At 44.1% G+C, this 12,552-nt stretch overlaps 1 long non-coding RNA gene across 1 annotated transcript; it reads left to right on the forward strand.

Moving 5' to 3' along the window:
- The first annotated feature begins 204 nt into the window (after window positions 1-204).
- On the forward strand, window positions 205-4,743 carry LOC139186599 (uncharacterized). Its single transcript, XR_011570239.1, has 3 exons — window positions 205-419; window positions 1,466-1,548; window positions 4,562-4,743. It is a non-coding gene; the product is annotated as an uncharacterized lncRNA (long non-coding RNA).
- The last annotated feature ends 7,809 nt before the right edge of the window (window positions 4,744-12,552 follow it).

A 12,552-nucleotide genomic window follows, 5' to 3' on the forward strand; every position in this document is an offset into this window, starting at 1 on the left:
TCTATAACATGTGACGCTTAGCAACCTTCATAATTCTGTCCCAGAAAGGAAAGGAGGTTTTCAAATGGGCATTTCAATTTGACCATCCCCACAACCCTAACATTCTCTATCCCAAACAAACTGGAGGTTCTAGTTGTTGGCCTTCTACGGAGCTGTGATGACCATTCTCATAACTGAGCCATTGCTCCTCTCATTCCAGCAGATTCTCAGCCTGCCTTCTGCCTGGAGCCTAAGTTAGCTGGTTCCTGCAAGAACAAGACAGCCAGGTACTTCTACAATGCCAAGACCAGGTGCTGCGAGCCGTTTGTTGACGGTGGCTGTGAAGGGAACAAAAACAACTTCAACACGATAGACAACTGCTTAAAGTCCTGCTGTCCTGACTGCATGAAGACCTGCTGCACACTGGAAGAGTCCCAGCGGTAAGACAGGGGCCAGGGCACCATAGGAGGGGAAGGGCTGGGCAGAGAGGTGAGCTCAGGGGGCCACATACCATTCACCCTCCAGTGTCTTCCTCCTCGATGCTGCCAGAAGAGGCTGCAGTGTCCTGTGAAACCACACTGAGCGGGTTCTCCAGGGAGAGAATGGCGAAGGTCAACCCCAGAGGCCTCTTTGTGATCATCTCAGCCTGATCACATGCTCCTCTTTCTCAGTTGGGAACACTGATTCAGCCACTTTCCAGGGCAGGTCTGCAGTGCTCCTGAGTGCCCCACCTAGGCTTCGAAAACTCACATCCTTCTTGTAGGTCATTTGGGTCATGGGCACTACAGTTCCATATTGTTTGAAAAGTTTATTTATTTATTTATTTTTTGTTTTAAGTCTCTTTATTTTATTTATTTATTTATTTTATTTTTTTTAAATTTTATTTTATTTTTAAACGTTACAATATTATATTAGTTTTGCCAAATATCGAAATGAATCTGCCACACGTATACCTGTGTTCCCCATCCTGAACCCTCCTCCCTCCCCATACCCTCCCTCTGGGTCGTCCCAGTGCACCAGCCCCAAGCATCCAGTATCGTGCATCGAACCTGGACTGGTGACTCGTTTCATACATGATATTATACATGTTTCAATGCCATTCTCCCAAATCTCCCCTCCCTCTCCCTCTCCCACAGAGTCCATAAGACTGTTCTATACATCAGTGTCTCTTTTGCTGTCTCGTACACAGGGTTATTGTTACCATCTTTCTAAATTCCATATATATGCGTTAGTATACTGTATTGGTGTTTTTCTTTCTGGCTTAAGTAATAGCAAATGAAGCAACTGACAAACAACTAATCTCAAAAATATACAAGCAACTCCTACAGCTCAACTCCAGAAAAATAAATGACCCAATCAAAAAATGGGCCAAAGAACTAAATAGACATTTCTCCAATGTTTAAAAAGTTTAGGCTCTGTCAAGATGACCAGTGTCCAGGTCTGGGGCCACAATGATGGCACTCAACAAGTTCCTTTCTTTTTGCAGAGGACATGTGAAGAGTGGTCCCTGAAACTCTGAAATCCAAGGAAGACCCCTGCAGGGCTGGGCTGTGGCTGCTTCTGAAACAGGTCTGTCTCCTCGCAGTCCTTCTCTCCCCTACCCTCCTCAGCAGAACCTGCCTATTTCCTTTCCTCTATTGGTCAACATGTCTAATTCTGTCTCATCCAGCTGGCTCTCAGCACCACAAGAGCATGTCTCCCCTGTACCCCTAGCACTTCACATAGTTCCTGACACCAATGAGACAGTTTATAATTATTTGAGGAAAGAAGGAAGGAATGTAGGAGCACATTCCTCATGAGCAGGTTAAGTACAAGGCTGCGGTATAACACAGGATTTTTGTTTTTACCTCCATCCTCACGGTATCCTCACCTTCAACCCATGCCCACAATCACTGCTCTCCTTCTGGGTGGCCAAGAGGAATTTCCAGCATTCAGTTCTCATTGTCAGTAATGAGAGAAGGGTTTGGGATAAAGAAGCTTCTTGACCCCACAATGATGCTGTGATTTTCCTTTCCATAGCTTCAAACACTGTGGTTTATATTTAAATAAATACATATTAAAAATTAAACTGACTGGAGTCTGTGGTTTGCAAGTACAAAACTAAACCAGCAGAGTCCATGGAAATGATCCTTCTCATGGTTCTGCAGAGGATTGGGCACCTCCCCTTTCCTGTCCAGAGACTGTGCCCTACCAGGTATAGGAAGCAAACCCGTTTTAGCATCATCATCTTGGTAGTCACCCCAAGCCACACAGAAATCTGGGAGGCTCACACTTGCACATGAAAACTTCATTTCTTACTTCTAAGTTCAGTTCAAACTTGAGGCCAGGTTGTTCTCCTGGACTCTCAGAAGGAGAAAGGGCTTGGGGCTCAGTTGTCCAATTTCTAAGGAATCCTGTTCTCTGATGTCACATTTGGGGAGGGGTTTTTTTAGTTCTGGTAAAGAAGAGCAACTCTCATTTAGTGTCCCAGGCTCTGTGCAAGCATTTCGCTTGCATTATTCTATTAATCATGCTAAGAGTCCTTCAGGGGAGGAAATGGAATCATAGAGATGGCACTTAGCTGCTGTATTCTTTTCCTAACATGGCGGGGCCCCACTTTCCCAAGCAGAAGGACTTTGGTGATGCTTTCCTGTTCTGTTTCTGGGAAGATTTAGAATGGAGGCAACTTCGGAAACACTATCTATGCCACTACAAGTGAGTGAAGTTTACCAGGGGACGAAGCAAGTATATTACTTAAATAGAGGAGAACACATAGCGTGCTGGTGCTGGTTTTGATATCTTTCCAGTCTTGGGCAAATTCTCAACATCTCTGAACCTGGCATTCTTTAGTATAAAATAAGGGTCAGGCTAGTGCTTGTTCATGTTTCTAGCCAGAGACCACTAGAAATACTCCTGTTTCTAGTTGAGCTCACTGCATTTATTTACTACTCACAGCATCAAGGAACAGGAATCATCTTGGAAAACAATACGCTGTCATATTAAGACCATGTTCAAAGGAACTTATAAGATGTTGGCTTCTGTGATTTGAATTTGGGGAAGGTATCAGGAAGATGGCTTTGCTCTGGAAGGATGGTGTTTAGGACGTGGGGTAGTTCTCTGATTGGTATCTTTTCTTTTGTTTTTTTTGGAGCAAAATATGTAAAGCATTTATTTATTTATTTGTTTTGATTTTATGTTTTATTTAATTTATTTTTCAAAAGTTTATTCATTTTAATTGGAGGCCAATTACTTTGCAATATTGTAGTGGTTTTTGCCATACATTGACATGAATCAGCCATGGGTGTACATGTGTCCCCATCCTGAACCCCCCTCCCACCTCCTTCCCCATCCCATCCCTCAGGGTCATCCCAGTGCACCAGCCCTGAGAACCCTGTCCCATGCATCGAACTTGGACTGGTGATCTGTTTCGCAATGATAATATACATGTTTCAATGGCATTCTTCCAAATCATCCCACCCTCGCCCTCTCCCACAGAGTCCAAAAGACTGTTCTATACATCTGTGTCTCTTTTGCTGTCTTGCACTTAGGGTTATCTGATTGATATCTTAATTTTCACTCTAAGAAGGGAAGACTAGCTAGAGTTTAGAGGTGTACTTGTTCAAGAAAAGCTGTCACTCAAGATAGGAAGGTATTTGGTCATATCGGTAGTTTGTGTAATGTAGCTCCTTTGCTCAGGGCTAAAACATGATTACCCAATGTCCTGTTTTTGTCTAAATCTTTCACCAACCCAGAATGACCTTATCTGATGTTGAAGCTTTGTAAATGTTTATCTTGAGCAGAAGAACATAAGGGCCATTGTGGTACCAGGTCAGGTCTTAGAACTCAGAGGTTGCTTTTCTCTTTCTCTATCAATCTCATAGAGTATTGATGAGAATGAAAGAGATGTATTTGCTAAATTCTTTGTCCAAGACTGCCTGAGTAACCATTTAATGAAGGTCAGATATGATAATAGTGATATTAGTAGTATAAATATATGTTATCTGATTTTTAATAATTTTTAGTTGATAACAGTATAAAGAAAATGACTTGGTATTAATGAAAAAGCTTAGCTTCAGCAACTGACTGTATTTTCTGGTCTTTGGCAAGTCATTTCATCTCCCTGAGACACAGATTTTATTTATGCTTTTAATGAAAGAAGATGGTGATATCTGCATTAAGAAATCCCTAGATTTGCACACCTTTAAAAACCATGTTGATTACACTGCTACTGGTATTGAATACCAAAATAAATAGAAGCACATGAAGTATTAGATTCCTCCACTCCTGATTGCTCTTTAGATGTGCTGTTGACTGTAGTAAGAAAGGAACAAATAACATTGACTAGTAATGTCATCTTCTAGAAGTTCCCCCTCAAGTAACTGGGGCAGTGCCAGAGTGGAGTCATAGCCCCAATTCCAATTAGGTCTCCTTCTTCCTCAGAGATAACTGAAAGCCCTCTCGCTTCAGTGATTGACCTCACCCAGGTCCAGCTCTTTTCGCAACCCTCCATTGTCTTTGTGTGACTCTTTGGTCAATGCCATTAAGTGTTAATTACAATAATTACTCATTATTATTATTATTTCAAAGGACTTTGACTTTGCAGGGAGAAGAATATATGTCTATGGTCTCTGATGATTCAGAACAGCCTCATGATATGAGCAACATGATACCACGCTACAAGTAAAGAAGAGGGTAATTTGCTGCCCCAGATCACACAGCTAGGAAACGGCAGAATTGAGACTCAAACTGAGTTCCTCTGTTCCAAAACAGTGAAGAGTCCAGAGTTGTGGTGGGGGTAGATGGGTCGTAGGTAACCTTCCAAGGTCCCTGGGATCCACTCTAGCCTCTGAGGTCCACTCTGGCAGGTAGATCTCCTGTTGGTGAAACCAGGTGAGGGGCAGTGGGTGGTCATGCTCTAGAGATGTGTTTATGTCTCTGCTTCCCTTCTGCTCACTCCCTTTATTTTATTTCTATCCAGAATATCAGGGTTTGTGCCCCAGATGGAGATGTTCTTCCCCGGCTCAATATCTCTTTGGACCACTGCCAGGTCAAGAGCTTATGTGTTCCAGTAGAGATGCTGCCACAATGGTTGCAGGAAATTACCTGTGTCATACCTGTCTTCTGAAGTAGGTGGGGTTAATGTGAGAGGGGGAGCATTGACATGTAGATATGAAGACCCCTGAATGAGGCTGTGAAGGAGGACCTGGGCTAACACACTGCTGATCACCTAGCAGTCTTTGATTTGCTCTCATCCACTCAGGGACCATCCTTCAGATGCCATTCAGTGCTCTAGGTGCTGGGATGCTTCTTGAGGACCATATTGGACAAAATTCCACTTGTAGAATCACATTCTGTGTTTTCTTGGCCACAGAGTCAAGTCTGAGGACCGAAGTCACGGGTTATTTGCCCAGAGCAGACACTAGCAGGACAGAGGAGCCTGGTGGGCTACAGTCCATGGAAACTCAAAGAGTCAGAACAGACTGAGTGACTGAGCAGAAGATACACACAGGCAGAAGCAGGCCAATGGAAGGTGGGGAGATTGCATATTGTACGTGATTGACCCCAAATCCTCCATCTCCACACTCTCCTCCTTCTCACCCGTTCTTACTCATCTGCTGGGGTGTAAATAGATCTGTCAGCATGCGTCTTTCCATAGATGCCCTCTTCAAGGCAAAAAACATGAGCAGAATCGACATTTCTGCAGTCCTGCTCGTGCTCCAGGGCACCCTAGTGGCTGGAATCTCAGGGAGTGAAGCCAGCAACCAGGTCCAGAGTAAGTCCCAAATCACCTCTCCTCTGCAGACTGGAGGAAAAGGAGGTGAGTGCATGGAAGGGGTGGGAAGAGGGGTGTGGTGGATGATGCCAGCCCTCTCTGGATTTCTTCTGGGAAGTGAGCAGTTGAACTCCAGGGACACTTCTTGATTCTCAAAAAGCATGTGGTCTGCTTTTAATAAAAATACCCCACCTCATTTTACAAAATCATGAACTTCATCTCTGAGACTGTCAATTTCTAGTCTCTACCTTGTCCCTAAATGCCACTTTAGAAAAGTAAAAAGATCCATATTTGATCCATAACCTGGTTCACGCCCCAGGAATCCAGAAACTCTTGGAATTTATTGTCTTTCTCTAAGTACTGAAATCTCTGAAGGATGAGACCTTAGATAGTATCTGTGTGCACCTGGACTCCAGGATATGCCATCATATGATTAGAGGGTTAGAATTATCAGTCCCTAGACCCTCTGGGGAAGAGAGAATGGATACCGAGTTCCATCAACAATGGCCAAAGATCCAATAAAATTGCCTACCTCAAACCCTTAATTAAAACCCATGAACACTGCATTCAGAGAGCTTCAGAGGGGTGATAACATAAATGGTTTGTAAGGGGGAAGTGTCCTGAGATGGCATGGATGCTCAGAATTTCCTACTCCCTCTTTGCCTTATGCTTCTCTTCCCTTTCGCTGTCTCAGAGTTTTATTTTTTATTATAAGAGGGGACCATATGTAAAAGTTCCCCAGTTCTGTGAGTGGTTGTGATAACTTCTTGAACATGGGAGTTGGGTCAAACAATATCTGAATTAACAGTCAGTTGGTCACAGGTCTAAGTGACCCCAGGGCTCGTGATCAACACTTGAAGTGTGAGCTGACCTCAAGGATGAAGCCGTCACCCTGTGGGGTCTGGGTCACCTCTACGGATTCAGTGTCAAAAGTGAATAGACTGCTGGATGCCCAGTGGGTGTGGGGGAACTGGGTTCTGTTGGCAGAGACCCCACATGTTTGTTGTCAGGGACAAAACCCAGACTCACTGTTTTCTTCCATTTGTATCTGGGGTGAGATTCAGGGACAGGGGACTATACTATGTTGAACAGAGCATTTAGAACCCCTCAGTAGTTCTCTGCATTTTCAGAATTGCTGACAGAATCAGGGACTTGATTAAATGGGTTGTGACAGAATGTGTCTTGTCCTTATCCTACCACCTACATGCTGTATATCCTGGGATAGTCCCATCTGCAACGTTTACATGAGATCAATGGCACCAAGTTTCTAGAGATTTTTGAAAGTGAGTACAAAGATTTCACACCTTTGTGGTCAGCAGTGTCCATTTTCCACCAAAATATTTTCATCTGAAAGACTTGTTGACCTACTTACATTTTTCCATGAAATATCCAAAAAAAATGTGAAAAATAGTGATCATTTCTCTGTGATGAAATTAATCAGAGTTGAGTAACAGCTGAGGGTCTTCTCTTCAGAGACAATGGCAGGAAGAGCAAGAAATGTAGTACTTGGTTGAGTTTGCTCTTGGGGCCAGAATTGGTATGATCTTAGTCAAGAGTCAATGACCTTTTCCTTGAGCCCCTATCAGACTACATTTTATTTTCCTATGATGATATAGATGACAGTTACATGCATAATTATATAGACAGGCCTCATCATCATAGAATAATTTTACTCTATTGACTCTCTTCAATGATGGTGCACTTGGCATGAGTACAAAACAGGAGAGTCACTTACTTGAGAAATATTTATCCAAATGTATATTTTTGATTCTGAGAGCATAGTCTTTAAGTAGGAAACAGCTATAAACAAAATATAGTAAAATAATATACACACAATAAAGGAGGGGAATACACAATAAAGTTGGGGAAAATCCTATGCCAGGTTATGAAGGTGTGTTGAGAGAGGTGTTGTGAAGAGAGAGACAGATGGGGATAAAGGAGGCTGGCAAGGGTCAGGGAAATGCTCTGTGATAAGATTTTGAGCATATGCTTCCAAAAAAGTGTCTGAATGTTTGAGCAGCAGCCACGACCAGAGTGGCTGAGGCTGAGAGGGTTGAGGGACAGGGGAGTGGAGGAGATGAGATGGAGAGGGCCTGGGGACAAGTTATAAAGAGGCTTGTAGAACTGTGAGAATCAGAATTTGACTCTCAGAAAGCTAGGGGGTCACTGAGGGACAGATCATGGGAGCCATGGGATAGGATTCACTTTGAAACAGGATCCTTGTGGCTGTAGCGTGGAAAGTGGCCTCTAGGGAGTGAAGGGCGGAGACAGAGGCCCCTGGGCAGGCTGCTGCATTTTACAGGTGAGCCATGATGAAGTGTATATCCATATTGTTGCCTGGATTGAACTTGGTACATTAGAACAGCATGAATCACTTGCTCTGTTGAGATTTCTGTGGCGGCTTCATCACAAATCAGGATTAACTGAATCTTTAGCCATTTGTGATGTAGTCATCCTTCAAAGCCTAGCCTCCTCTTAGTTTTGGGGGCAGGGAAAAGCAGAAGGTGAGAATTAAAACCTATACTTATGGCTAATTCATGTTGATGTTTGACAGAAAACAACAAAAATCCATAAAACAATTATCCTTCAAGTTAAAAAAAAAATATATATATATATATATAAATTAAAAAAAACTCAACCACCAAATCAGGTGTTAGTTACCTAGGCAACCAACCTCCATTCTAAGGTTAGATTGAGGCCGTGCTGGTCACCTTTCTCACATCATAAAAGACCCTGAGTGCTGTCATCTCTAAGGAAATCCAATCGTTTTAGGAGCAACGGTTCCTTAATTCCAGTTCACATGATGTAAACAAAGTAAACACTTTGGGGGGTTTTCTTCCATGACTGCCTGCATTAAATCGTGATGCCTTCACACTTTTCTTTTTATACCAAAAGCTTTTAACTATATACATCTACAGATCAGAGTATTATAAACTGGTGGACCATTGTCCAGCTCCAGTCATGATCAACATATGGAGAATATTCTTAATGTGTATCTTTTATTCTTGTTCTAGTTACAGCTAATCAGAGGAAACATGCCAATTCAGCAATGATATGCAATTATTTACAGTATTACCCTGTCGATCTGAAGCCTAACAACATGAATAATAATGTCGTACAGAGCATGATATGAAATGGCCTTTTCACATTCACACCCATACCACTCTCTATTGCAAATAAACTGGTATTATATATATTTTACCTTTTAGACCCAGCTGTGATGACCATTTTGGTATTTCACTGAGATCCTCCCTTCCCTATAGCCCTGTGGCCTGACGTCTGCCTGGAGCCTCCATTCACGGATCCCTGCAAGGCCAAACTAAGCAGACACAGCTACAATGCCACATCCAGTTTCTGGCAGATTTTTGTATACGGTAGCTAAAATGTTAAGAACAAAGACTACAGTGGGGGCCAGGCTGTGTTAAGACCCCTGCTGGTGCTATCCTATCTAGGGTAAGACAGGGCAAGCAAGGGCATGGGATATTGGAAGGGCTGGGGAAAGAGGTGGAGCTCAGGAGGGTACACACTCCTCAAACCACCCACAGTGTCTGTTTTCCTCGCTGCCTCCCGGGAGAAGTGGCTGCAGTGTCTTTAGAAATCATGGGCTGAGCATGTCCTTGAGGGACCAACTTGGGAACAGTTTAGCCCGAGAGGCACCATCCTGATAATCGGAGCTTACTCTCTTGCTTACTCTCATGCTTACTCTCATGCTTACTAAGAAATGAGTTTACTCTCATTTCTTAGATGGGAAGAGTAATTCAGCACCCCCACAGAGCAGGTCTGTAGTGCTCCCGAGTCCCCCACTTCGGCTTCAAAAATTCACTTCCTTCTGCTGATTATTGTGATCCTGAGAGGTCTGTGGTTGCTCATTTCCAGGATGGCCTAGGTCCTGTCCAGGTACACAATGTCCAGATCTGTGGCTTCAGAGATTCAATCAGAAAGTTCCTCTACTTTGCAGAGGCCGTGGGAACTGGGCTCCCCTGGGATGCTGAAGTCCAAGGAGCACCCAGTTAGGGCTGCTCTCTGGCTGCTTGTGAGAATATTCAGCCTTTCCCTCTTGCTTCTCAACCCTACCTTCCTCGGCAGAAATCTGCCTCTTTCTTCTCTCCCATAGGACTACTTGCTTTACTCCTGCCTCAACCACTGGCTCTAGGTACCATGAGATCAAGCCTTCTCTTTATCCTTTGAACTTTGCACAGCTCCAGGCACATAGGATACAGTCCATAAATATTGAAGTAAAGATGGAAACAATGCAGGAGAAAAGCTCTTCATGACTGCAGGAAAAGAAGAGCCTGGGAATGTGAATTCTTGCCTCTTGCTGTAATCTTCTTCGACAATACATCCTCAGCTTTATCCTCCACCCCACCAGCACTTCAAGAGCCTTGGGAACGTAGCTGCCTGGATGCTGCCAGAGAAGCTGGGACCACCTCATTTCCTTGTAAATGTGATTGCCAGTCATGAAATCACATCCAAAATCTTTGATGCATCATCTGTGTTAGTATCAAGATTTGCCTGGGTGTTTGTTTGTTTGTGTGTTAGTGAAATTGAAATATCTGGGAATACTTAAAAAACACGTGAGTGTCTTCCTCCTGATTTTCAGCTGTTTGTCTTGCAGCAAGTCACTTTTCTGTAGCTGTAGTTCGGTATCTTCATCTCTAAAATGAGAATAATGATAGTTGATTGATAAGATCATTAAAGAAGAGCAAGCTATCTTTTTATCAACACTTCCTGTGAGCCCACATGACAGGTCACCATTTTAAATGCCCTCCAGGACAAGTGAGTAATGTGAATGGAAGTATTTTGTGTGAGGTGGAGGCAGGTGGACCATGCAAAATGGTGGGGTTAGTGGAAGTTTGAGAGAATGCTCCCCTCCTGAGAAGAGAGCCCCACGAGGATACGTCACCAGTTTCCCCCACTCTTTAAGGATTTTTAGGATTAGATGAATTATATGTTTCATGTATCTAGGACAATGCTTGCTAAAAAGAAGAACTTAAGTTTTACCTGGAGTAATTACTCACTACTGTTATTATTACTACTACAAAGGATTTTGCCTTCTAGGGAGAAGGGATATTTGCCTATTGCATCCATTGCTGCCACATGATGCGGACAGCACAGGTCTCATGTGATACCTGAAAACGCAGGATTATGAGAGTCTTAAATCCTCAGGATCAAATTAGGAAAATGCAGAGCTGGTACCCAAACTGAGGTCCTGTGGCTCCATCACCAGTGAGGGAGACAGCAGGAGGAATGGGGTGGCTACTGGTGTTCCTCCAAGGTCCCCTGATGTCCACTCAGGCAGACAGCTCTCCTGTTGTGAAGCCAGATGTAGGACAACTGTGGGTCATGCTGTGGATACAGGTTCAGCTCCCTGCTTCCCTTCTGCCCTCTCCCCTTACTTGTTTTTTGAAGCATAAACAGAGTTATGGCCCAGGATGACAACACCTTCACCAGCTACATTCCTGCCTGGACCAACGCCAGGGCCAGAGATCCTCGGTTCCAAAATCCACTAGTGTAGAGTCCCAAGTTGTGGTTGGGGTAGTTGGGTGGTAAGTAACCTTCCAAGGTCCCTGAGATCCACTCTAGCCCTGGAGGTCTATTTTGGCATGTAGCTCTCCTGTTGGTGAAACCAGGTGAGGGGCAGTGGGTGGTAATGCTCTGGAGACGTGTTTATGTCTCTACTTCCATTCTGCCCACCCCCTTTACTTTATTTCTACCCAGAATATCAGGGTTTGTGCCCCAGTGGAGATTCTTTCCCCTGGCTCAACATCTCTTTGGACCAGTTCCAAGTAAACAGCTTGTGTGTCCAGCAGAGATGCTGCCACAACAGTTGCAGGAAACTTACCTGTGTCATTCCTGCCTTCTGAAGTGAGTAGGGTTAATGTGAGAGCACTGACATGTAGATATGAAGACGGCTGCCTGAGGCTGTAAAGGAGGACCTGGCCTAACACACTGCCGATCACCTAGCAGTCCTTTGATCTGCTGTCATCCACCCACAGACTATCCTTCACGTGACCTGCAGTGCTGTAGGTGCTGGGATGCTTCTTGAGGACCATATTGGACAAAATTCCACCTGCAGAATCACGTTCTGTGTTTTCATGAGACCACAGACAGAGTCAAGTTTGAGGACAGAAGTCACTGTTCATTTGCCCTGAGTAGATACAAGCAGGACAGAGGAGCCTGGCGAGCTGCAGTCCATGGGGTGTCAAAGAGTCAGACAAGATGAAGTGACTCAGCAGACATGCATTCACAGGCAATGGAAGGTGGGGAGATTACACGTTGTACACGACTGACCCCAAATCCTCCATTTCCACACTCCCTTCCTACTGGCCTGTTCTTACCCATCTGGTTGTATGTAAACAGATCTGTCAGCATCCTTCTTTCTATAGACGCCCTTCTGCAAGGCCACAAACATGAGCAGATGCAGTCTTTCTGCAGCCTCGCTCATTTTCCTGGACATCATTCTGGCCAGCATTCCAGGGAATGAAACCAGCATCCACGTCCAGAGTAAAGTTTCACTTTGATACAGGATCCTTGTGGCTGTAGTGTGGAGAGTGGCCTCTAGGAGCCGAAGGGCAGAGACAGGACTCTGGCAGACTGCTGAATTGTCCAGGTGAGACATGCTGAAGTGTGTATCCCTATTGTTGCCTGGATTGATGTCAGGTCATTAGAATAACAACTTGCTCTGTTGAGACTTCTGTAGAGGTATCATCACAAATCAGGATTCATTAAATCTTTAGGCATTTGTGATGTATTCACACTTCTAACCCTTGCCTCTCCTTGAGGTTTGGAAACAGGGGAAAGCGGAAGGTGAGAATTAAAAC

The sequence above is a fragment of the Bos indicus genome, chromosome 13, assembly GCF_029378745.1.
Source record: "Bos indicus isolate NIAB-ARS_2022 breed Sahiwal x Tharparkar chromosome 13, NIAB-ARS_B.indTharparkar_mat_pri_1.0, whole genome shotgun sequence".
Taxonomy (NCBI): domain Eukaryota; kingdom Metazoa; phylum Chordata; class Mammalia; order Artiodactyla; family Bovidae; genus Bos; species Bos indicus.